This window comes from Camelus ferus, chromosome 6, assembly GCF_009834535.1.
Source record: "Camelus ferus isolate YT-003-E chromosome 6, BCGSAC_Cfer_1.0, whole genome shotgun sequence".
In the NCBI taxonomy this organism is placed as follows: domain Eukaryota; kingdom Metazoa; phylum Chordata; class Mammalia; order Artiodactyla; family Camelidae; genus Camelus; species Camelus ferus.
In genome coordinates, this window is record NC_045701.1 from 21,324,485 (window position 1) to 21,349,976 (window position 25,492).

General features: G+C 38.0%; 1 protein-coding gene and 1 pseudogene across 6 annotated transcripts in view; both read right to left on the reverse strand.

Moving 5' to 3' along the window:
* Positions 1 to 25,492, reverse strand: part of STARD9 (StAR related lipid transfer domain containing 9) — a 114,117-nt gene that overhangs the window by 67,007 nt on the left and 21,618 nt on the right. The gene's annotated exons all lie outside the window — the stretch shown is intronic.
* LOC102521057 lies at positions 12,834 to 15,148 on the reverse strand (annotated as a pseudogene).

A 25,492-nucleotide genomic window follows, 5' to 3' on the forward strand; every position in this document is an offset into this window, starting at 1 on the left:
TAGGGAAAAGACTTAGGATGCTTTCTCTTCCTCTTAAACAGCTACACTTACAGCGTATTGGTTAAGAACACAGGCTTTGCAACTTTCTAGATTCAAAACCTAGTTCTTGGGGCAAGTAACCCTACCTCAGTTTCCTCATCTGTGAAATGGAGATAAAAAGCACCAAAAACTCACAGGGTTTTTGAGAGGATTAACTGTGTTAATACGGGTAAAACGTTCAGACAAATGTCTGGCAAAAAGTAAGCACTTTTTTATGCTTTTTAAAAAAATTGATACCAGATTTTATTTTTTTCCATTTTTCTGTATAAAGACTACTCAAAAGAGTCATCTTTATCTCTACCCTCATATATTTTAAAAGGAACCATGTACTTATTTTTGAAAATAGATACCTGAATACAGATACCATAGTTAGCATGTCTTAACTTCACATAGATAACTTTTGAAAATTTTCTAATTTCTGTCCTATTAAAAACTTACTTCCAAAAAACCTTCACCAACCTTCATGTCTTAAAGGTTTTGCTAGGGCACAGGGATTATTCTTTCCCTTTCATAAATATGAAAATCAAATTACAGCGAAAGATATTACCTAGCCAATAAAATACATGAAATTCTTGGCCCTCAGTTCATACATTTCTTTTTTTTTTTTTCTGGCCTTTAAAAGAAATTGAAGTATAATGGACACAATATTGTATTAGTTTCAGGTAAACAATGTAATGATTCAATATTCACATACATATTTTAAAATGATTGCCACAGTAAGTCCAGTTAACATTCATCACCATACATGGTTACAAATTTTTTTCTCCTAAGAACTTTCACCATCCACTCTCCTAGCTACTTTCAAATATGCAATACTGTATTATTAGCTATAGCAACCATGCAGCACATCATATCTCCATGACTTATTCATTTTATAACTGAAAATTTGTACCTTTTGACCCATTCATTTCTATTATAAAATGAAATTGCCATTATAAACTAAGATTTTCACACAGAAAAGAAACTGTTCACCAGTTTTTGTTAATTTATCTAAGAAAATATTTGAGAAAATAGTTTTAAATTCTATGATGTATTCCACTTAAATGACTTTAAATTCTATGATTATCTATCTTGGTCTATAACTCCACTGTTAAAATAAAAGGATTGTACTAGAAAACTTTTTTCCCTTTTAGTAACACTTCTACTTAACGCAGTAACAGACTATCATCTTTACTAACATGGATCAGTATTTGAGTATTCACTGTGAGAATTATTCTTATGATGTTTTATCATAAAAATAACATATTTAAAATAGAAAAAACAAGAAAATTCTGATTAAAATGATCTCATCATTTAGAGATGACCATTGTTAACATTTTGGTGTATACCTTATTCTTTCAGACTTTTGTTCTATTCCTAGATAATATCTAATGTCCCTTCCAGGTGTTAAATTCTGATATTATTATATTTATATAGTTCTCATATTATTATACTTATATAATAATATCAGAATTTATATAAGAATACTTGGCTATAATGAGGACTGAGCCAGTTTATTTTTATTTTTTATTTTATTATAGTTATTTATGATATTCATAAGTAGTTTCCCCTATATTTATGCTTAGCCAACTTAATATTTATTTTAATTTAAAGTTTTAATTTCTCAAGCTGGAAAGCATGCTATAGCCTCACCCATCAAATATGCAAGTCTATCTAAGCCATAGACCAGGCTCCACTGTCCACTTGGCAGTAGCTTACTCAAAGAGCAAACAGGAGATTTAGGAAGGGGGGAAAAGACAGCTTTGCCAAAACAACCCCACAAAGTGTCAGGAAATGCTGCCACTCTTCATAAACGTCAGGTAAACTCTGGGCTAGTCCCTCAATGCCACTGAAGGTCACTGATCTTTGGGTCTCTACCCCATATAAATGTTCACAGACAGTCCATTTCCACAGTAAGCCCAGCTAGGGGTTAATCAACATTATTTGGACCTGTCCCTGGTCTTCTGTAGCAGATTTTTCCAGAGAAAACAGGCAACAGCCTATATTTGACTTTCACAGATAAAACTAGATTTCTTATTTGGCCTCTTCATTTTATACTGTGAACTGCAGAGATACTTATTTCCCATATTTATTCATATGGCATATACCCCCATGCAATGTATACCATGGAAATTGTTTAAACAGTTCCTAAGGAACAGGAGGAGAAAGAAACTACAGGAGAAATTTTGAAACGCATTCCCATAGCCAATGGAGAGAAAGAAGAAGAATTCTTCTGAAAGAAACCAATCTTGAGGTGGGCAGATCCCACAACCAGGCTTCTTTTCACCTCGGGCAGCAAGTATTTATTAAATCCCTAACAGGGACCAAGCACTGCACAGGGTGCTGTGAGAGCTTTGAAAGACATTTAAAACAATGTCTCAATCTACAACGAGCCTACTATATAGTTGGAGAGATGGGCCATAGATTTAGTAAAAAGCTTAACAGTAGTATACAGTAGAATATAGATGAAGGGTAGACATAAATATTATATCTAGGGAAAAAAAATGACTGTGGGTTGAGGTAGAAAAAGCTTCACAGCAGAGTTGGCACTTGATCTGTCTCAAGCATGGTTTGAGATAAGACCCTTTGAATATTGTCCCCGAGATAAAGGCCTTCTCCCTTAAGTGAGGGTGACCTCAGGGCTATGTCACCACAAAATCTAAAATGTATCCTTGTCATTTAAATCCTTCAGGAAGTCAGAATTCTGGGTGAGACAACAGAACAACTAGGTCACTTTACTCCTTTTGAAAAACCTTTGGGCCTCCACTTACCATTTCTTAATACCTGGCTATCAACCATGGAAAGGTCATGCCAATGACTAAAGACCTCCCACCTCAGGAACAACAAACATCCAGGCAAGTAACCCCATAAACAGCCAAACAAATCTGTCTCATCCCTTCACTGAAGTTACTGCTTTCACTTCTATGAGGAAGTATGGGTACAAAAGGACAGATGGCAGCAGCTATCTGTTCTTAGCCTCAGTGAAGGAGGCCCGCTGGAGTGGCAAAGTCCATTCTCACTATACAACCCTTCACTGGTATGAGAATATCACTCTCTAAAATGAAAACTACTCTGTGGCCAGATAAAATAGGATCTTTCTAGGATCTTCTGCTTGGGTTTTATAGACTAGCCATCTTCTCACAAGCCCTCCACAAGCTAAATGATCCATGAGCTTCCACCTAAAGAGGAAGGAGGAAGATACAGAAGGGCTGCAGTTTTCTCAACCATGACACAGGCCCAAAGAATCTCCCAGAATGTCCCCACTTAAAATTCCTCTGACCCTACAGCTACTATCATGACCATAGTACCAGGAGGTACCTGGAAAAGACCAAAGCACTTAGTCTTTATCCAAGTGCATCCATTAAACTGCTTTAGTTAGCAGAAAGAAGGAAAAATAAGGCTGAAATGTATAAGCACTTCTATCTCATTTTCTTCTGTCTTCTCCAAAACTGTATAGATTTATTATCTACAATGTAGATTTACAGCAAATTAATATTGCAATATATAATTAGAACTTCCAAATCAGTAAGAAAAGACATCCAAAAGAAGAAAAAAAATTGAAGAATTGACCAAATGCTATTGCTGAACACAATATATTTCTATTGCACTTTTCCATCTTTCTACAAATATATAAATTTTATATGATTGCTACTCAGAATATATAAGCTGTATACGGCTTTTCATTCCTATATTACTGAAACAATAAAGCATTTTAAACATTTCTGTTATCCATTTTCACAATTACAATTTTAGAGGTTCATAATTCACACAACTATCCTAAAGAGTTTTCAACAATTGACAATTTTCTCATAACATGAGATGAATGAAACCCAAAACTATTAAGCAACATCAGTAGCAACTAGTATTTATAACTGCAACTCAGAATCAATGATTTCCAGCAGTATGGAGTACAAAAGGAAAAAAAAAAACAGAAGAGCCACCTTCACTGTTTTTAAGCCCTCAATTTCCGAAATTCTCTGAACTCAACTCTCCTTAGTCAAGCATCCCCTGCCCTTAAACAAATTTCCGAGATTGGCTGAGTTATTTTTATGTTACTCCACTGGGCACTCAAGTTCTCTCCTGACTCTCTTCTTGTAACTGTATAGTGTCTGATCAGAATCAGTGAAAATTCATGGGTTTCAATATAAAGACAAATCAACATGATGTACGTGTGTGCATGTGTATGTGCATATACATCTGTATATGAAAATATATATTCCCTTTGTCTAACTCTACTGAGAACACCCAGGAACAGTGATATCCCAATAGCAACAATCACATCTAGCACCCAGATCTTGGTTGGCTAAATGCCATTTCCCATTAATGGGAACAACTTGAGTGTCATAATAATCAATAATATTAACAAACTCATTCATTGAATAAAGTGGGAAACCATGACTCAATGCAAATATAAACAAGTAAATAACTTGAAAGGTTGATGAGGAATGGGGTATCTATATAGTTTCAAAGTATCTTTTGACAAAATATTAATTACAAAGAAGGGAAAAGAGTAACTTTACAGTGGAGAAGCCTAGCAGACACCACCTTCATCAAGCAATTAAAGTTAACTCCGTGATACACCCATCAAAGATGCATAATCTTAATCTAATCACGAGGAGATACTGGGCAACCAAATTAAGAAACATTCTACAAAATAAACATGGAAACAACCTAAGTGTCCAACAACAGATGACTGGATAAAGAAGTTATGGTATATTTATACAATAGAATACTACTCAACCATAAAACATAATAAAATAATGCCATTTGTAGCAACATGGATGGACCTGGAGATCATCATTTTAAGTGAAGTAAGCCAGAAAGAAAAATACCGTATGATATCACTTATATGTGGAATCTAAAAAAAAAAAGACAAACAAACTTATTTACAAAACAGAAACAGACTCACAGACATAGAAAGCAAACGTATGGTTACTTGGGGGGAAGGGATAAATTGGGAATTTGAGATTTGAAGATACTAACTAGTATATATAAAATAGATAAACAACAAGTTCACACTATAAAGCACAGGGAACTATATTCAATATATTGTAGTAACTTACAGTGAAAAACAATAAGAAAATGAATATATGTATGTTCATGTATGACTGAAGCATTATGCTGTACACCAGAAATTGACACATAGTAAACTGACTATACTTCAATAAAACAAAATATACAAAAATAGAAACATTCAACAAAATAACTGACCTATAATCTTCCAAAGTGTCAGGATTATGAATATAAGGAAAACCTGAGGAGCTCTTCCAGACTGAATTAGACATAAGACAACTAAATGAAACAAGTGATTCTGAACCAGATCTTTTTGTTGTAAAGGGCATCACTGGGATGATCAGCAAAACTCAAATGGGGCCCAATAATTAGATGGTAGTAATATAACAATTTAACTTTCCAATTTTGAAGGTTGTATTGTGGGTGTGTTAGGGAATGTTCCGCCCTATAAGGAAATGCACACTCAAGTATTTGGGGAAACTGAGTATCAGGTTGGCAACTTTCAAATGGTTTAGGAAAAACATTTTTTGAATGTATTTTTTTCTTCTCTGTAAATTCATGATCATTTCAAAAAAATTTAAAGTTTAAATAATAAAAAGTTGTAAGGTATACTCAACAACAGAAAGCACCTGGATTCTAAAGTCAGGCCTCCTGGGTTCTAACAGCCACTTACTAGCTGTATGACCTACTGTAAGTCACATGTCGTATTTCCTTTTTCCTTATCAGTAAAATGGGAATGACATTCACTGTAAAAAGTTTATTGTAAAAATCAAATGAACTATGAGAAAATACTTAATACATGAAATTGCTAATCAAGCATAAGATATTTTTCAATCCTGTTGAAACAAATTAAAAGTCAACCAAAAAGATATAATGAAACACATATTATAGGTACAGGAGACCTATTGTTACACTGTATCAATCAGGATATGAGCAGAAATAGATGGTGTATTTAAATCAGAATATTCAAGTTCAATTAAGTAAAAAGACTACTTACAAAGGTTTGAGTGGGGAGTAGGAAAATGACAAATGACAGTGGAGTAGACTGAAACCAGTGCCTGGAAATTCACCACCCCAGGGCCCAAACAGACAAGGTGTGGAAAAGCTCACCAAAACCTGAAGGGAGAGAATCACACGGAGAGCACCACCTTGAGAGGAGTTGTGACCTTAAGTTAAAGGATGAGGCCAGACCAAGCCAAACCCCCATGAGAAAACCTCTCCCCCTGATCTGCTAGGATTCTCCATTGTTTAACCACAACCTCAAGCCAGAGGGCAAGGGAACCCACTGATTAGTCCGACTGGTCAGCCCTTGGGGCACGGAAGAGGGTAGGAAACATTGATGAGTTGATCTGGAAGGGCAAAAGGAAGATAGTCAACAAAACTTAAAAGGAGAAGAGAATGCTATTAGCTGAAGAAGAAGGGAAGACTTCATAAAATAGGGAACTTGTGAACTGGGATCAAGAAATGAGTAGGATTTTAATTATTAGATTGATTATCTAGGCAGTATGAGTAATACATGTAAAGCCAAGAGTAATGAAAATGCATGGCTGTCCAGGTCAAATTCAGAAAATCAGATATGCTGGAAGATAAGATGAAACTATTGGGGTCATGCTAAGGATTAGGTTTCCTTTTCTTTAATTTTTAAAAACCAAGGTATAGTTGATTTACAATATCATATTAGTTTCAGGTATACAACATAATGATTCAAAATTTTTTAGATTATACTTTGTTCAAAGTTGTTATAAAATATTGCCTATATTCCCTGTGCTGTACAATATATCCTTGCAGATTACTTAGTTTATACATAATAGTTTGTACCTGTTAAGTCTCCTACTCCTACCTCATCCTTCCCCTCTCCCCACTGGTAACCAGTAGTTTGTTCTCTATATCTGAGTCGGGGAGGGGGTTGTTATATTCATTTGTTTGTTTTATTTTTTAGATTCCACATATAAATGGTAACATACAGTGTTTGTTTTTCTCTGAGTTATTTCACTAAGCACAATATCCTCCAGGTCCATCCATGTTGTTTTAAATGGCAAAATTTCATTCTTTTTTGTGACTACTATTCCATTTATGTATATACCACATCTTCTTTATCCATTTACCTGCTGATATTTAGGTTACGTCCATATCTCGGCTATTATAAATAATGCTGCTATGAACACTGGGATACATGCATCTTTTCAAATTAGTATTTTTGTTTTCTTCAGATATATACCCAGGAGTAGAATACTGGATCATATGGCAATTCTATTTTTAGCTTTTGGAGGAACCTCCATACTCTTTTCCATAATGGCTACACCAATTCACATTCCCACCAACAGTGTACAAGGGTTTCCTTTTCTCCATAGCTTCACCAACATTTGTTATTTGTGGTCTTTTTGATGATAGTTATTCTGACAGGTGTGAGATGTTAATAAAAGTGGCAAGAGTAGGCATCCTTATCTTACTTCTGGTCTTAGAGGAAATGCTTTCAGCTTTTAACTGTTTAGTATGATAGCTATCATACATGGCCTTTATTATGTTGAGGTATGTTCCCTCTATACCCACACTGTGGAGAATTTTTATCGTAAATCGATGTTGAATTTTGTTATAAGCTTTCTCTGCATCTATTGAAATGATCACCTGATTTTTATTCACACATTGTTTTACTGACTTTCTCCACATCTTCCTTTAGTTCTTCAAGCATCTTTAAGACAGTTAAAAGTCTGTGTCTAGTGTATCTGCCTTTAGGTCCTTTTCAGGGGTAGTTTCTGTAGATCAATTTTTTCCTTTGAATGGGCCAAAATGTCATGTTCCAATGGGCCAAAATGTCATGTTTCTTTGTATACCTTGTGAATTTTTGTTAAAAATTGGACATTTGAATCTAATAATGTAGTAACTCTGGAAATCAGATTCTTTCCTTTCTCCAGAATATGCTGTTTCTTGTTATTTTTTGTTTATTGTTTTTGTGTTTTCGATTGTTGTAGGCTGTCTCTGTGCTGAGGACCAGCCTGAGGTGTAATCCGAAGGTATTCTCAGATCTTTTCTAAGCCTTTCTCTGGGCATGCAGTCACTTTCTAACTTTCCCTGTTTTGTAGTTTTTCAATGTCCTGGTCTTCAATGTCTGGCTCCCAAAAGTGGAAAAAGAGTAAGATTCCCTTTAGATCCTCTGGAAGTCACTTCAGCTGGATGGGGAGGAACTTGAAGAAAGGTGTAACAACAATGGCTGCCTACATCTTTGTCTGCACCTCTGTGATCAGAAGCAGCAATTAGCAATCAGAGTACAGATTCTTGATATTTGGAAACAGGGTTCTTTTTGCACACCCTGACTTCTGCACGCTACGTGCAAGATGCTCCAGGACCAGTGCACCGCTGCCTGCCACCTGACTGGGGACAGGGAATGGATAGCTGCTACTGTGCTAAGAGCTGAAATTGACTGAAATTCAATTTATCTTCCAAGTGTTCCCCTGGAAGTTGGAAGTCTTTGATAGACTCCAGAGTTCCAAAACACTTACATCAGATTCTGCCACTGCAACTGTTATCTAGGTAGGAAAACACGTTAATGCTGTCTTCCCAGAATCCTCTTCTCCATAATGATTTTTTTAAAAACACAAATTAGTACCCTCATATTCCCTATTGAAAGTTGTATATATTTAAATACATAGGAATCTCTTTTATTCCTGAATCCATTAACTAAGATGCACCCAAATTATCACCCTATAGATGTCCTTTTCCTTTTAATTTTCAAAAATATAAATATATTAAATAATATTAACCTAAACAGAGACTTTATTTTTCACCTGGTACAAAAAGTGATCTAATAAAATCATGTGAAAGCAAGTCAAATTATTTACTCAACCAGTATTTGTAGAGTGCCTTCTAAAGCAAAATACCGTGCTATGCACTATTCCTGTTGTTTAAGGATGATTGTCAGGATTACTTTGCACAATTAATACTTGAACAGAAGTGCTTTATTCACAATCAGGGTTTTAGATTCACACAGCCAGTAACATTTACTAAGCAATTATTTTGTGTAAGGCTCTCTTCTTAGCACCTTAGATGCTATTAATTCATTTAATCCCCATAATACATCTATGAGGGTAGTTACTATTATCTTCATTCTCTAATTTTCACATGAGAAAACTGAAGTCCCACAGGTAGTAAGTACTTCTAAACAAAGCTCTTGCTTTTAACCGCTGTGATATTCTGCCACTAACAAAACAACTGTTCGCAGAGTTATCAGGAGAGGCAAATCTTATCTGCTGAACACTAGGCTATTACTCTACAATTTAAAATTGTTCTTCAAGGTTTCCTTACTTCCTGTTGTTTTGCTTCACACTGGGAGAAACTCTACCAGGTCTCCTTTTCAGTATTTCTTTAGAGCAGTTTCAGTAAAATTTTGTTACAGCCTTTGGCCAAAAGCAATAAAGTCTGATCCTACTGCCATTTGTTAATCACTTTGGAGTCTTTTTGCTCCATTAACTTTTTCACCTGCATGTGGAAAGAATTATAATCTTATTCCCAAATTTCACCCATATTGTCATTATTAAATGACCAGAATTTGAAGCCTTATTAGAGACAGACACAATTACATTTTTCTTTCTTAAATGTTTTTCAAATTACAAATTTCAAATACTCGCTTTTTGTACCAAGCGAAAAAATACAATGCATGAAGAAAAAGCTAACCTTCCATTCTTTACTGCACCTCTAATCCTACTCATTGAAGTGCCCAATAGGTCCCTGTCAGATACCAAGGTAAGGAAGGATATACTCAACAGGTATGTCCTTCCATACCTTCTTCCACATATACAAGGATATACAGTTCTTCGTTTTTGTTTTCATTGAAATAGACACATACAATACACATTAACCTGAAACTTGCTTTTTTATCACATAACATACCATGAACATATAACTCTTCCTTTTTAATGCACACACACACAGTCAGTTACACAAACACAATCTGAAATAGTTGGGATATCATTCATCCTCCAGAGGGAATGCTTTGCTTTATTTCCTTTTTATTTGCCATCCGTCTTTTCCCTCCTCATACCTTAACCCCTATCTGCAGGTAATGTGGTAACAACTGGCATCGTTTCTTGTTCTTCCCACAGTCATAATCATAAATGCATGCACACTCCCAAATTTATGGGATATGGTTACTTCTTTTAAAAATGGGATGTTATCATACATCTTGATTTTCTCAGTTAAAATCGTCTCATGGAAATTCTTCTAAGTCATCTAGAATATCTTCCATGGTGTAAATGCACCAAAATTAAGTCAATCGTTCCCCTATAAGTGGGCAATCACTTGTTTCTACTATTTTATCCCCACTCACAATGGTTTACTAAATATCCTCAACACAGAAGACCCTGAATAGCCAAAACAATCTTGAAAAAGAAGAATAGAGCTCGAGAATCACACTCCCTGACTTCAGACTATACTACAAAGCTATTATAATCAAAACCATATGGTACTGACACAAAACCAAACACACAGATCCATGGAACAGGACAGAAAATCCAAAAATAAACCCATGCACTTGTGGTCAATTAATCTATGACAAAGAAGGAAAGAATATACAATGGAGAAAAGACAGTCTCTTCAGTAAGTGGTGCTGGGAAAACTAGACAGCCACCTGTAAAATACTGAAATTAGAACATTCTCTAACACCATATACAAAAATAAACTCAAAATGGATTAAAGACTTAAATGTAAGACCAGATACTATAAAACTCCTAGAGGAAAACATAGCAGAAAACTCTTGGACATAAATCACAGCAATATATTTTTTGAACCAGCTCCTGGAGTAATGGAAATAAAAGCAAAAATAAACAAACAGGATCTAATTAAACTTAAAAGCTTTTGCACACCTAAGGATACCATCAACAAAAAGACAATCTACAGAATGGGAGAAATATTTGCAAGTGATGCCAACTGACCAATGCCAACATAACCAAAAGGCACTAATTTCCAAAATAGGCAAACAGCTCATACATCTTAATGTCAAAAAAATAAGCAACCCAATCAAAAAATGGGCAGAATAACTAAACAGACATCTCTCCAAAGAAAACAGACAGATGGCCAACAACCACATGAAAAGATGCTCAACATCATTAATTGTTAGAGAAATGCAAATCAAAACTACAATCAGATATCACCTCACACCAACCAGAATGGTCATCATTAGAAGTCTACAAATGATAAATGCTGGAGAGAGTGTGGAGAAAAAGCAACCCTCCTACGTTGCTGTTGGGAATATAAATTGGTGCAGCCACTATGGAGGTTCCTTAAAAAACTAAAAAGGGACTTACCGTATGATCCAGCAATCCCATTCCTGGCAAATACCCAAAGAAAAATAAAATTCAAAAAGACACGTGCACCCCAGTGTCCAAAGCAGCACTATTTACAATAGCCAAAACATGGAAACAACCCAAACGTCCATCAACTGATGACTATATAAAGAAGATGTGATACATATACAATCAATACAACTCAACCATAAAAAAGAATAAAATAATGCCATTTGCAGCAACATGGATTGACCTGGAGATCGTCATTCTAAGTGAAGTAAACCAGAAAGAGAAAGAAAAATGCCCTATCACTTATATGTAGAATCTAAAAAACAAGGACACAAATGAACTACTTACTGTTTATAACTCAGATGATTGATTCTTCGAATGTGTAAGCACATTTGACAGTCCTTTATGAATGGATTACTGCATTCTGTTGATTCTTATTTTGTGGTTGGCTTTATTCCGTTGATAATTATGTAAGTTTAAAAGGCTAAAGCTCTAAGCTGTTCTTAGAAACAATGAACAGTACATATATGTAAATTTTTTTAATGTGTGCAGTATACATATATGTATTTACATGCAATACATTGTATATGTGCACAGTCAAGTTGTAACAATTTTACCTAATAAAACTGAAAAATTAAAAACATATATCCCAGTAAAATAACTGAGAACCATAATCAATCAATCAATCAATCAATCAATCAGTGTCCTTGACCGTCTATCCTTATATACCAATGCTTTTATTTTTATAGAATGTATTTCAAGAATGGGACTGCTAGGTCAAAGGATTAAATTATTATCTTTTTAACTGCTCTTAGTTTGGACCATACAAATTCATATGTCATTGTTACTGCAGTAACTGAGTTTGAACTCATCATTTTTTCTTTTTTTGGCGATTTGGATTTGCTCTCCTATGAAGTGTCTGTTCACATCCTTTGCTCATTTTTCTACTGTATTGTTTTTCTTTTTCTTGTCAATATGAGAAACTTCTTAGTATATTATAAACAGCAGCCCTTTATCTGCCATATGCATTGCAAATATTTTTCCTCCCTAATCTACTGACTTTTTTCCTAAGTTAAAAGACTTTTTTGAGCAGTTTTAGGTTTATAGAAAATCAGTTTCCCTTATTTTTAACATTCTGCATTACTGTGGTACACTTTTTACAACCAATGAGCCAACGATGATATATTATCATTAACTAAACTTTGCATAGTTCACATTAGGGTTCACTTTTTGTTTTGTATAGTTTACGAATTTTACCAAATGTATAATGACATCTAGCCACCTTTACAGTATCATAAAGAATAATTTCACTGCTCTGATAAAAATCCCCTATACTTTACCTAGTCATCCCTCCTTCCCTTCCCCTGTAGCCCTTGGCAACCACTGATCTTTTTATTGTCTCCACAGTTCTGCCTTTTCCAGAATGCTGTATGGTTGGAATCATACAGTATGCAGCCTTTTCAGATTGCTTCTTTCACTTAGTAATATATATTTAAGTTTCCTCCATGTGTCTTCATGACTTGATAGCTCATTTCTTTCTAGCTGTACCACAGTTTACACATTCACCTATTGAAGGACACCTCAGCTGCTTCCAAGTTTTGGCAACTATGAATAAAGGTGCTATAAATACTTGGAGCGTAGGATGTAGTTTTAAAGTCTTTTTCAGTACCAAGAAGTGTGACTAACCAATGCCAACTTTCCCCTCATCCTGTGCCGAGATCTCCCGAGAATCCACGCATTCCAACCCTTAGCTCTCAGCACTACAAAGTATAAAGTCCAACTTCCTTTATTAGAACTGCAGCAAAGCCTGAGGGCTCCCCTGAACGTTCCAGGCCCTGACCACCTGCTGACCCATAGCTGCTGCTGTTTCCTTTTTTTTTTTTTTCTAAAGAAAAGGATAGAATTTAATCTTTATCTATAGGACACTGATAGATATGAAATTTCACATAGAAATAATAAACCTATTGAGATGATAAGCTTCGTAAAGAATGTACAGTTTGGAAATGTTCAAGTATAGTTCCCTTGTAAAAAGTGCTACAATAACAAACCACATTTTAGGAGTTCTTACTAGAGAAACAGTAAGACAAAACTATACCAAGCATAGTACATGTTTATGGTAAGAAACTTGTGCCTCAGCTGCACAATCTAAAAGTTAATGGTCCCGGGAATGCCATCCTGAACTGGGAATGGGTAGCTTTCGGAGGTAAATTCTGGCACAGCATTTTGATCTCCTTCCTCCTCCATAGGGAAATATTCCTTGGGCAAGGTTAATGACGCTTTATACAAAGGCTCATTTTCATGGTTTCGCAGCGCTTCAATTTAGTCCAAAGTTCTACATTCTTCAATCACATTAAGTTTCTCAGTTTCACCTTAGTTTCTCAGCAGCCTGGAAGATCTTTGAAATGGCATCCAGAATAACCAGGGTAGTTTTGCTATGTTTTGCAGTTGAAGGGTTCATCAACAGTTCAGCTATGCCACATGAATGATCTCCTACACAGTCTGTCCAACTGGTCTACCACTTCTATAGCTGATCCCAGCCATGCAGCTTCCTTTCATCTGCTTTAGAGAGAACTCTAACAAGGAATGGGACTAATCCATGATTCACAACTTGCTGTATCTGGTCCTGGAGGCCTGCTATCATATTTGACATTGTCCATGCAGCTTCCTTCCAAATATTAATTTTGGGTTCATTAGCAGGCTGGGAAAGATGGCAAGTGCTCCTGGATCTATTACAACCTAAGTCTGTTGATCTGTTTCAGTGGCAATATTCCTAATGGCTCTTAGCACAGGCTCTCAGTCACATTCAGCAACTGAGTAGCTCCTAGAAGCTTCACAAGCTAGGACACAATTCCTGTTTTCATGACCATTTCAATCCATTCATTTAGACCATCAGTAGGGGAGGAAATGGCCTAGTAGGAATATCTGTTAATATTTCTGGATCATCGTGTTGCAGGAGACAAACTAAAGTAGGAAGAATTTACTCAACAGCAACTAACAGGGGTGCAGGATTCTTGTTGCAACAAAGCTTTGAAAGTGTCCAGGTAAGGTGATACAAGTGACCATATGCTAAAGATGACATGGTAGGAACTGCAAGAAGAGTCAACAGTGGACCAACTGTGCTGTACTTGATAACTAAGTCTTGGAAAACTGAACCATCACCTGCAATGTTTTCTAGAGCCGACACATCTTGTTCACTGATGGAGGCATGGGGAGACACCAACTGAGAAATGAATGCTGCTACAGCACCTCTATCTACCACAGCCCTGGCCTGTTCTGAAGTCCTGGAACCGATGTTAATGAGCCCCAGGCAGATTCAAACTGAATAGGACAACAATCAGTTCTGCTCTCGAAGGACACAAATTTTGGAATTAAACCAGTCCAGATTATATCGTCAGGGTGAGGTGGGGGGCACTGTTTTTCCTTGAAGGCAATTTCCCAGCAGCATGAGTAGCTTGGAGCTGGCTTTCCAAATAACATTGTGCCTTTCACAGTATCATCAACAGATCAATTTACAGTGCCCTGTTTTGGTTTTCTTGCAGTGGAGAAGCAGTGTCATCAGCTTATTACATTTCTCCTTTCAGCAGCTGGTCATCCTTCTTAGCTTTCCTCAGCTCCACAGTAACTTGTATCCAGCCTCATTTCTGCACTGTTGGGGCCCTGTTCTTGAATCTATTAAGGCAAGCAGCTGGTGAATTAGCATTCTCCTCAGTGGACATGGTTATGAGACAAGGGAAGAAAACTACAGAGCCTGGTCAGGTTTCCACAGGAGGCAGTGCAGACCCTGTAGCTTCTTGACTTAAGAAAACATGGGGCTAGAAATGAAGGAAGCTGAGACATATTCAAGTCTCTATCTTTCTAGATATTTCCTAAGCATGTGATTTCCCTGGATTCTTCAACCTCTTGGCACAATGTGCCCCAGATAATTTTCCCCACTATCCTGAAGAATGTAGGAAATTCTCTCTCATCTGAGTTAGGTATAACTTCACAGTGCCCCTGTTAAAATGCACGTGCTACCAGGGAGGATAGAGGAATACACTGCTGTGAATGTAAAAGGATTGGAGAAATTATTGTACGCAGGATAAGATCTTGATCAGGTATTGGAGAAGTTAATAATGATAATAATAATAAATAAATAAATAACACACATAGCATTTATTCTCTGCTATGCACTGTTCGAAGTGTTTTATATTTACATACTCATTTAGTCCTCACAACAACGCTGAGGTAGGCATTATTATCCCCATTTTACAGATGAGATAACTGAAGCACAGAGAGATAAAGGGACTGGAACAGGGTCACAGCTAGTAATTTGCGAATCTGGGAAATAAACCACACTTTTAATCACTATACTTCACCATCTTTCATCTAGGAAGGAGATGAGAGTCAAAGTGGAAAGTCTAGGGTCTCTCTGGTATCAGACACTAAAATATACCCTCTCTACTGAATGCAACTCTTATCACCTTTATCAAAAGATAAAAACAAAAATCCCTATTTCTAGGCTTCTTTCTCTGAAAAGAAAAAAAGAAAATCACACATAGCAACAAATACTTGGAGGTAACAAATATACATACTGCACAGAGAAACAAATTCATATTCCCAGTTTCAGCCCCTAGTTCCTGAAGGAACCAGGAAAACTGAGCTTTGAGATCAACAAAACACATATCTTTGTTTATAAAAGATTTTGCTATTTCTAACAATGCCTTTTTCCTAAGGAACGTTCCCACGGACAACTGTCCAGGTGGCATGTGAGATCTGGTAGGTCCCATATGCGGCTCTTGTACTCTCTGGACATAAGCAAGGAATTCACAGGATAGACAGATGAGTATCTAGCTCTAATGCTTTCCTCCTCCCTGTAAATAGATTGCTTACGCAGGATCCTGCGAGAAAAGATGAAAGACGGATTTATTGGAATAGAATGTAAAGACTCATGCCATTCCCACAGCTGCTTCTAAAAAGACAACCAGGGGGTGGGGGGATAGCTCAAGGGGTAGAGTGCATGCTTAGCATGCAGGAGGTCCTAGGTTCAATCCCTAGTGCCTCCATTAAAATAAATAAATAAATAAAAAGCCTAATTAGCCCCCCAATAAAAATAATTTTTAAAAGACAACCACAAGTGATTCTTTGATCATAATTTGCCATGTTTTACATTATTTAACCCTGTTTTCTAGGACTCATCTGTCTAGACCCCAAGCAAAGCAAGCAAACTCAGTATGGGGAAAAGAGAGACTGCCAACCATTAGAAGACCCCAAATAAGAATGCTAATAAGATGTGCCAGATTGGATAAAGATCAATGGACACAATCACCTCCCTAGAGGCTCTCTGAATGGGAGACAGAAAGCTGCTGCTGACCTCCTACAGTTACTGCTGAATTCTGAGCAGTAATGAGTAACGTTCCAGCATCACGTGGCCTGGTTGTGTGACTGCAGTTTCCAGTTTCCTTATTTCCTCACATAGCCTCACATTCATGACCCATCGTGTGAGACAACCTGATTACCTCTCTTCCATGCACAATGGCAGGTTCAGCTGTCAACAGCAACAAGCACAAAGCCGAATCACTGAGCAGCAGTCACATGACAAGCGGACTTGCCAGCAGTTTGCCCAGCAGCTGGTCTGGACAAAGACGGGGATCGCAATATGGAAAATGGTTTAATTATCAGGGGTGAAGGAGTCTTTCGCTTTTTTACAGGTAGAATCCAAGAGGTATAAGCTATTTCACTGCCTTCAGGATAACGTATAAAATAAAGGGATATCACAGATCCAGGAGGCCTTCATCCCACCAGGTAGAACTTCCAAGAGCTAGGGTACCAGCAATAATTGAGGCAAATCAATTGGAAAATTTTCTATTCCTAATAATTAAGGATCTACAGAATAGGGATTAGCAAATTTTTTCTATTAAGAGCCAGGCAGCAAATATATTAGGCTTTATGGGCCATATGGTCTCTGTCACAGCTACTTAACTGTGCCTTTGTATTACAAAAAGCATCCATAAACACTGCATAAACGGATAGGCATGGCCGTGTTCCAATAAAACTTGACTAAATCAGGTAGCAGCTAGATCTGACCCACAGCCATAGTTTGCTATACATCCCTAGCTGTAGGGCAGAAGTCCTTTTTAGAGCCAACTTCTTCAAAAATATAAGTGGGTGTGTGGGTTCTACGAGGAATAGGAAACAGAGAACACTAAAGAGAGTCCTGTATACGTGAAAGGCCTTCTAATCCTTAGAAATACATTAAAATCATTTATCACTAAAAAGAAAGTGAAAGTAGACGGACAGATCCCTTTGACCCATTTTCTTACAATAACTGATATTGTACCAAAGTTAAAGTCACTCAGTAAGCTCAACATTAAAGAGTCATCAGTCAGGGTAAGCTTAGTTAAGTTACTGTAGCAAACCCCCAAAGCAGAGTAGGTTAAAACAACAGAAGTTTATTTCTGGCTCATGCTACATGTGGGTCAGTAGGGAGGAGGCTATAGGACTGAGTGTTTACTGACCATGGCGCGTAATGAGAAACTGCAAGGGGGCAGGGCTCTCCCGGGAAGTTATGGGGACAGGATACACAGAGTGGTTTTGCCACAGCCCACTCTGGGACCAGCATGTATTTCACAACTCTTTGGTTCCCTGCTGCAGTCTTCTAGATCAGCTATGATGGTTGTACTGGTGCTGTTAATGTTCTGCTATTACACTTGGATTCCTTTACCATTTTCAGACACACCAGGCAGCTGGTGACCTTTAACTTCCAAGTCAGTATCTGTCTCCTTGTCTCTTTTTTGAAGGACTGCCCTCAGGTTACCAGAACTCCTTTTGAGAGCCAGATACTCTACAGAAGGCAGTCTTAACTAGTGACTGATGGGTGGAGGAAAACTCAGAACATTCTTGATCAGGAAGCCTCTCTACTCTGTCTTCAAAGCACCTCTGTGGAGTGGCGTGGCCTTCTTCCCTTGCTGGTCTCATTTCCTCACCCCACCGACCACTTCTGTCCTGGCAATACTTCCTAGTAAATGACTTTCACACAACTCCTTGTCTCAGGGTCTGTTACTGAGGAAGCCAGACCAAAAACAGCTCTCTCACTGCTTGAGGATGGAAAAGCTACATGGTGCTAGAGAGGCCAGGATTTGGACTCAGGAGACCCCAAATGACAGAGTTCTGGCTCTACAACTTACTAGACAACAGCGGTCTTTATCAACCCCTCTAGAATGTAGAAATAATGGTACCTACACAACAATTTTGTGACTGATACATGTGCTAATGACAACACGTGCTGATGAAAGCACTTTGTAAACCAGAGAACACTACACGATGAAGTTTAAGCTCATTTAAGACAGATGTTTCCCAATATTGAATCCCGCCCCCAACCTGTAATTAAGACTATGCTCCTGCCTGTCTACAAAGAGACTCTGTAAAGCAGTGGTTCTCAGATTTTATCATACATTTTATCACTTGGAGGGCTGTTTAAAAAGTTTGATGGGCCCCACTCCCAGAATTTTTGATTGAGTAGACCTAGGGCAGAGCCACAGAATTTGCATTTCTAACAAGTTCTCAGATAATTTAATGCTGCTGATCCGGAGACCTCACTTTGAGAACTATTATTACAAAGAAAACTTCAGCCAGTTCTGCAGAGTGGAACTGACAGAAGCTCGCCGTGGTTCTTCTTCACCACGGAGAGGATGTCTAGGAGACAGACTAGGCTTTAAAAAACTTTTCTGTGAATTCTGTGACTATCTTTAAATTATACACTTTAAGTGGATGAATTTTATGGTATGTGAATTATATCTCAATAAAATTGTTTCAACCAGAAAAAAACCTTATTGTGAGATTTTCTTTCCCATGCTATGGATGCCCTCATCTTATGAAATAAACGTGTACAAGCACAGTTGGCTGTAAGGAAAATTTCTGTAGAGGAAACTCTATATTCCATCTCAATCCCATACTGACTTACATTTAGCAAAAAAAAAAAAAAAAAGTTCAGATAGTTGACTGTCTAGTGTCACAATAGATATTAAAGTAACGACAAGAACAATTTATTTACTGTTGAAACATAACAGTAATATTCAAAGCACTTTACATGTATTAATAATTTACTCCTCACAATAACCTATAAAGTAGGTATCATTATTATCATCTTCATTTTACAGATGAAGCGACTGAATGTTGTCCAGAGTCATAAAGCTAGCAAATGTCAGAGGTGGGGTTCACACCCGGGCAGTGTTCCTCTCCAGTCCACAGTCTTAACAAAAAAACAACGTTGGATGATGGATGATCTTTCAAAAGTCTGCCCCATTTATAAAATTCTAACTCTATGATCTTTCTTCTTATTGGCACTTCTTTGTGTACATACCTTCCATTCCTATGTGGGCCATATGATCAAGCATGCAGCTACCCCAGAGCACAGGCATGGCTCCCAGGAAGCTTGCCAGTTGCTCTGTCTGCGCGTGGATAATAACTCATAATGCTGTGGTGGAATACTATCCTCCATATAACTATTAAATATAGTCTATACTCAACCCAAACAGTACCAAAACTGAGGAGGGATGATAAACAGCACACATACTAAAACCTCACTGATCTACTCTGTCTTGAAGATGTTCTGCATGACATGCAGATTTGCTAAAGAAATGCACTTTTTCAAATTCAGTATTTTTATAAATCTAAGTATATAGTAAGAAACAAAGTGAAAACAGACTGAAATTCATCTCTATGGCTAGAAACTAGCCCAGGGCTGGATGTAAGAGATTAATACTGACAGATGCAAGTCATAAAAATAAAAGTCTGGCAGGGCTGCGTTTGGCCTGCCTGTCCTCTCTTAAGAGATCAGCAGGCTAGGTAGGGACATTACTGATGTCCCAAGAGGAGTAATTTGCTCAAAGTCACACAGTAAATTACTGGTAGAAGGATTTATACCTATGTCCAAATTTTCTATTTGTACCCTGAGGCACTTTTAGGAGCCATTCTGATTTCTCTTGGGTCTATTCTGCACAGGGTGGGTCTCTCCATTGCTGATGTTTCAGTCTCTCTTCGCCAGGAAACGCAAAAACTACATATAAGAGTAACCCCTGCAACCAAACTCTATCACTGTAACACACTGCATAGCATTTAATAGGGTCCTACAAGAGGCAGAGGCTATTCTCGACCATTATCATAAGACCCTCTGCTGGGTCTACGAGGAAGCAGCATGATGAGCATCACTCTGGAACTGAGATGAGAGACCTGTCCATAAGCAGCTCGCCTCTCAACATTTCAGAGCATTTACTGGAAAAAGCCCCAGGAAAGAGCTTTACAATGTGTTTCAAAAGAGCACAAGTGGGGCTTCTGAGGTGCTGGGGATGCTCTATTTCTTGATCTGGATGCTGGTTACGTGGGTATGCTCAGCTTGTAAAAATTCAAGTGGATAGAAACCTTGAGCTGTACATTTATAAGACGTGCATTTTTCTGTGTGTATATTTCAATAAAAAGTTTTTTAAAGAGTAGTTCTGCTTTTTTACCAGCAAAAAATTATGGCACACATCTGCCAAAGACTCTTTTGACCACACAGTCTCCACTACTGCAGAAGCTTGTTCATGACATACTGAGCCAGAGGACGGGTTGTGAACAAAGGCGGGGGTGACAGAGAGGGCCCGGGTCACATTTGCTGGGGGCTTCAGAAGCCTTTCTCAACACTGGACTATTTAGGCAGAGTGAAATCACAGTGGGTAAGGGAGAAAAGAACATTTCCTCCCTAGTTTTTAGCTTCCTCTTTGTCCTCACTCTTTTCTTCCAAACAATTACCTGTCCACCCTCATCTACCTCAGCAGTAAATCATGCAACAGTTTCAAGAGTCAGATCCCCAGATCCAGGGATGCCCTGGGCTGTTACAAGCAAACCCAAGCAGGCCCCTGTGGTACTAAAGGGGAAAAAGAACATCACACATCTCAGACACCAACGTACAACACACAGTACACGCTCAGTTAACACCGACTGAATAAATGAATATATAATCTCTGGACTGAATCCAAAATACACACAATAAATGTGTGCTGCATAAAATTAAGTGATGGCTGTTCTCTAGGTCTCCCCTAAATGCTGCCTGCATTAATTCCACATTTGTGATCTTCAGCCAAGATGAACATCACCAGGTCAGTATCCTCCACATAGCACTGTTTCCGTATTTTTTTAATGTGTTCACAAGGGCTCTTTACTGCCTTTTGTAATGGGTCCCTTTAGGCAGCCCTCTGAGAGGCAACCAAGTAGGACAAAGCTGCTTCAAGTTGTTGAAGTTGCTAATATTACTTTTACATTAGAAGAAAACAAGCCTGGGGGATGGAGTTTCTGTTTTTAACTCTCATTCCTGCCTAAGAGGAAAAAGTTTTCCTGCAACCATGCTGCTAGGAGCAAATTTCCTGTTTTTAACATTGTTTAGTCTGAATGGGTCTCTAGAGACCATCCTTAATGCTGGAGAAGCAAACGAGCTGAGTCCCCAAGACAGCTCCGATTTCACCATCGGGCTCAGCCAGCCCAGTTGAAGCGCATATCAGTCTCAGCAATCCAAGGTCTAGTTAAAGAGATCAGTTTTGTGTTGATCTAAACAGTATCTGCCTTATGTATCAGAAGGGTAGGGGCCTTCCTCCCTCGAGCCGTACTTCCCTCCTCCAACTCTGAAGACTGCATAATGTGCAGAAGAGAGGGCTGCACGTTAGAATCACAAGATCTTTAACTACACTTGTCCTGTGGTACTTCTAGTGTCTCAACCCCTCACCTCAAGTCACCTCAACAAAATGAACAAAGCTTGACTCCAACTTAGCCAACTGCCCTGGAATAAAAGTGATTCTTGGAGTTGTCACAGCCACTTATTAAAGTACGTGCAAAAGATAAAAAATGAGATGATGGAAGAGGGACCTGACAGTGGTGAACACTCAGATCACAATTACCTGGTGATAACAACCAAGAGATGCAGTGACACAAACCTGGACAGCCACTCAGGAACTTAAGAGTGATTTTCAATGGAACATAGTTAACAAACCTCTAAAAACCCTAACAGAGCTGATGAACACCTGAGATTCATTCGCTCTGGTGTGTAACTGCTTCTATGTGGCAGATCCATAGCAGATGAAGTTCATCTTTGCTGAAAAATAAATAATTGGGGGAAAAAGTACTTAGGAATTAAAGCTGATGGAATTCAGATAAAATTAGAAAACAATGTAAGATGTCATCTCATTCAAAAACATATACTAAAATTCTTCTGGATTCAATCTGGAGATCCTGCATTCATTCCTTCCCTCCCCCTTATGTAACTGGACACGCCGGGGGACTTCACAGATGAGAAAGGGCCTACCCAAAAAGGGGTACCAGGCAATACTGAGCTGTGCCAGGAAGGAAAGGAGCACACTGGCTGCAGAGACCCCAGGCTCCTTCATGGGCATTTCAGTTACACTCCACCATTTCAAAAGTTCACTTCAAAATCTGGCCCCTAAGTCGGAATATGTGAGATGAAGCATCCATTTGCTATAAAGTGTGAGCTATTTCTTGTGTCTCAGACAGTGGTTGTGTCAAATAGGTCTATTCAGGGGATTCAGAACAAAACACCCTGACTGTACCTGTAGACGAGCATTTGTTTCAGATACAAAACTAAAAATAGGCAGTGTTCTCCGTATCTCAGAGGGAAGAATTAACAGGGAGGCCTGAAAACACATTTCCTCATCATGATTCCTAGGGTCCTTTCCTATCATAAACGCTAAGTCTGAAAGTCCAAATGTTTCTAATTGTCAGCTAATTCATATCATACTTCAAATACCAGCGGCAAGCGCATAGTCAGGAGGAGTAAGGATGTAGAGGAAAGAGCAAGGGCTTTAGAGGCAGCAGATCTGGGTTTCAATCTGGGCTCCACCCCTTAATAGTGTGACTGTGGACAAGTTACCTAACCTCTTTGAGCCTTGGTGTTCACATCTGTACAATAGAGATGATAATAATCCACTTCACAGGGTTGCTGTGAAAAGTGAATGAATCAGGTACTCAGTTCAGTACCTGGAACAGAGTACGCTCTCAAAAAAACAGCATTTTCTTTTCTTACTTTACTGAAGTGAGTCGGTTAGGAGAACATTCTCCAAAATTAAGCACAACTTTTCCAAACCCTGAAATCAAATCTCTAAACTACATGGGAATGTTGCCAGATGCTTACTGAAGGAGGAAGTTGCTTCTGTTTTCTCAAAATCTCTAATGTGGGAGAAAAGGAAAAGCAATACCAGCTAGAAACCACTACATGTTTGTGCTTTAAACCATAACACCACCACAAACAAGATGGGGTTAGTTTAATAGGGGAGGAATAGTATAGAAAAAAGAGTAATTAAGGGTTTCCATTCCTGTCAGATCTCTTCTCTTCTGAAGAGAACCAGTATCTCTACCAACTGCATGGAAGCTGCACTAACTCTTCCTCCTACACCAATCCAGCCCGTATCCCCAGAAAGCATTTGTATTTGTCTAACTGCCTAACTACAGAGACAAGAGTTGAGCAACGAAACGACTAACAAAGGAAAAATCCCTCACTTCGAGGGACAGAAGAAAAATGACTTTGAGCACACACTTCTGTTTACCTCTTCCGCTATTGGGGACCAGATATAAGGGGCTGTTTGAATACAGACAATCTTATGAGTCTGTCCATTTCTGCCCCGAGACCAACTTCCTAGAAGTTCTGCCTTTTCCAACTTCTAAATACAAACTGAGGGATGCTGGGCACATCTGGTCACCATTTGATTTCAGTCTTCCATTGTGTTCAGTCTGTGGGGGGAAGTGAGTCTATAAATAGCTCACACTCCTTTGCATCACATTTGAAAAATGAGAAACCATCCACTCTGCCTTTCCTGCAGAGAGAAGAGAGGTTTTCACTGAAACTAGCTCCCTCATAATGATCATAAATCAAGTTAATACATTAAAAAGCTGGCCTCAATCAAATGATTCAGACACCTATTTTATACGAGTAAACAGTATTTCGAATGAAACCAGGAGGGAACTCCAAGTTAAGATCAGTGAATGATTCATGTGCTGGTTTGAGAAGTCACTGATCTTTTTGGATATTCACCAAGCTGTGTAGTTAAATCCATGTATGTGAAGCACCACCTTCTAGTCTTAAGAAGAGATGCCCTTTCCATCTTTGGAAGGGAACTACAGGTTTAAATCCTACTCAGTCCTGAAAAGAGCAGTCACGCTACGAACTAAACTTTTTGACGATCTACCCTCGCAACCCCCAACAAAAAGGCCTATTTCCCTCTGAGTTTTTTCAAATGCTTGATTAAAAAGTTTATTACAGTATTTCCTACATTGTGAAGTAATTAGCTCTTAATGTATCTGTCTCCCTCAAGAACTATGAGTTTTTAAAGGGTAAGTACAATGTCCAATTCTAATTGGTTATTTCTAACACCTAGCACAATTCTTGGCGTATTTTTCAGTAAGATGTATGTTGAATGAATGAATGAACAAGGTAAAATAACATATTAAATGACCTTAATGAGCTTTCACAAATAAGGGATAAATCAAATCTAATGTTGATTTAAGGGAGAGGTGAGAGAAAAGGGGGCCAACCAGGTAGATGTAAACAGAAGATACAGATTGTTTCCCTTCATCCCCACACCTGCTCACAGTTCTAAAAAGACTATTTTTGCTGGAAGCTGAGCTTATGTAAAGGTATGCAAATCACAGAATAATTAGAGCCAGTATACAGTAACGACCACCCATAACTTAAGATCCCAGGAAATAAAATAGGAAGGTGAACTCCTGTCCCACTGCCCCAAAAAATGCAGTTCAGAAAGAACAGCAAGCACCAACAAGGATGTTGGATAGCCTAAGACTTACAACTGGAAATGCTCCAAAATGTTTCACAGTAAATTGTCAACTTCTGATTTTGTTTGGCTTTAAAATATAAGGAAAACTCTCCCATACATGCTCTAGAAGCCACAGCCTGTTGTCACTGTACCTGTCAAAGGCTCTGACTGCCTTTGGTTTAGGAGACAGATGCTAACTTCAGATTTGCTCTGCTGAGTCCGTAGAGCAATCACAAACCAAAGTGGATCATCTGCTGATACCAGACTTAACACTACATGGTTTGTCAGATATAAAACAAAATAGTTTCCATTTTTGCACTGTCTGAAATATGACAGCTGAAATAAAGTTAAAGAATGTACTAATAGAAGGAAAATGACACCAGATGGAAC